Source organism: Ochlerotatus camptorhynchus, unplaced genomic scaffold, assembly GCF_037179485.1.
Source record: "Ochlerotatus camptorhynchus isolate MF236.1 unplaced genomic scaffold, CSIRO-AGI_Acam_v1.1 ptg000321l, whole genome shotgun sequence".
In the NCBI taxonomy this organism is placed as follows: domain Eukaryota; kingdom Metazoa; phylum Arthropoda; class Insecta; order Diptera; family Culicidae; genus Ochlerotatus; species Ochlerotatus camptorhynchus.
In genome coordinates, this window is record NW_027040809.1 from 187,138 (window position 1) to 188,936 (window position 1,799).

Sequence of the window (1,799 nt, forward strand, 5' to 3'; positions counted from 1 at the left end):
CATCGAGTATGTTGTCTGGTTCTGCATCTCACATCATGTGGCGAGATCCGAACTACTTGAATCCCTTAGGGCCCGAAGAAAACAATCTTATACCCCAATTAGAGACGTTCTGGCTTGCCGTGATCTCGATTTTATGAGATTAATTTACGAATTTAAAAAAAGTTCTGATTTGTGTATTTAGTAGTGTTATGTATTTTAATTTTCTCATCACTATCCCAATCCAAGTCCCCTCTTGTATCATGTCAGCTGTGTTTTCAATGCTTCTTCCACAATCATCCGTCGAAAGAAGCAGAAAGAAGAAGATTTATCAATATCCATTTTCCCTTTGTTCCCTTCTTATCCTCTAAATAAATGTAATTATTTATCTCGAGTAAACCACCATTATCGGCCCCCATTCTACTAACTTTAGTTGTAAGAAATGATTATCTAATATTACATGTAAAGTAATTTGGCTCCGCAAAGTTACCGCATTTGAGCCTTGACAAATAAATGGATTAAAAAAAAAGGTGGACTTTTAAGTTACCAGGTGGGCAAGCCGAGGTAAGTTGGAGTGCGGAAATAGTATGGTCTGTGTTTTAGCTGGATCGATACAACTCTTCCAGCTTTTGAAATAGTCGGGCAGAATATCCAAGTGTGATTGAAGTTTTCTCGTCAGAGCACAGATCACTCGACCCTTATAGATGATAGCAGTGTCATCCGCAAACATTGACCAAATACCACCACCTGGAAGGGGAAAAACATCTGACGTGAAGATGTTGAAGAGGATAGAACCAAGGAGGCTACCCTGGGGAACCCAAACATCAACGTTGAACGCACCAGAAGGTGAATTGTTTAAGAAGACCTGGAATGATCTGCCCGACAAGTAGTTTTTAATGATCTTCACAAGGAAGATCGGGAAGTTGTACCATGGTTGTTGTATTGGAAACGGACTTGTTCCGCTTAATGATGTTAGTAGCCCGTGCGAGTTTGTGGATGGCGAATTACTCTTTGAGATAGATGTTATTATCATTTGAAAACACCAGCAGACGGCTGAGTATCAACTTTTCGAATAGCTTTGAGATGGAGGACAAAAGTCTGACGGGGCGATAGCTGTTGGCACTGGTAGGGTCTTTGCTAGGCTTGAGGATTGGAATGACATTGGCTAACTTTCAGCATGCAGGGAAGTAGCCAAGCCCCAAACACTTATTGAAGACCGCTGCAAGGTGCTCGAAGAAGTCAACATTCAAGTTTTTCAACTCGATGTTGACCACTCCATCGACACCAGATGCCTTCATTGTTCTTGGTTGATTTAATCGCTGCTATCACCTCATCAGCCGATATTCTACTTCCGTCAGCGACAACTACGGGGTGGCAGCGACTCTAGATATTGCCTCCTATGAGATGGATAATAACTAGGTAGGTCATGACTTTTCATATACATTTCCTGACAGTTGGTGAAAGGTCATTTGGATTCAAGCTGCTGCACGGGTAAGTTGAACATTTATTAGCTACGTCGTGGATGATTTGCCCTTAATTAATATCGGCGGATTTTCACATTTTCTGGCGATCTCGCCTCCTGGCAGGAGGCGATCTGTAATCTTGGAGACCCCCAATATGTAATAAAGGGCTAATAACTCACTTGCAAGGAAAATTGAAAAATTTGAACGCGGCCGGGACGGCCGTTCTGAGAAAACAAGCGACGACGGATTTGGTCTCGTTACCATGGCACCGTGAAACAAAAATAAAAAATTAAAATACAGATCGACTAATGAGTATTGGTGGTATTACACGGAATTTTCAAGATCGCTGACAAAGAAAAA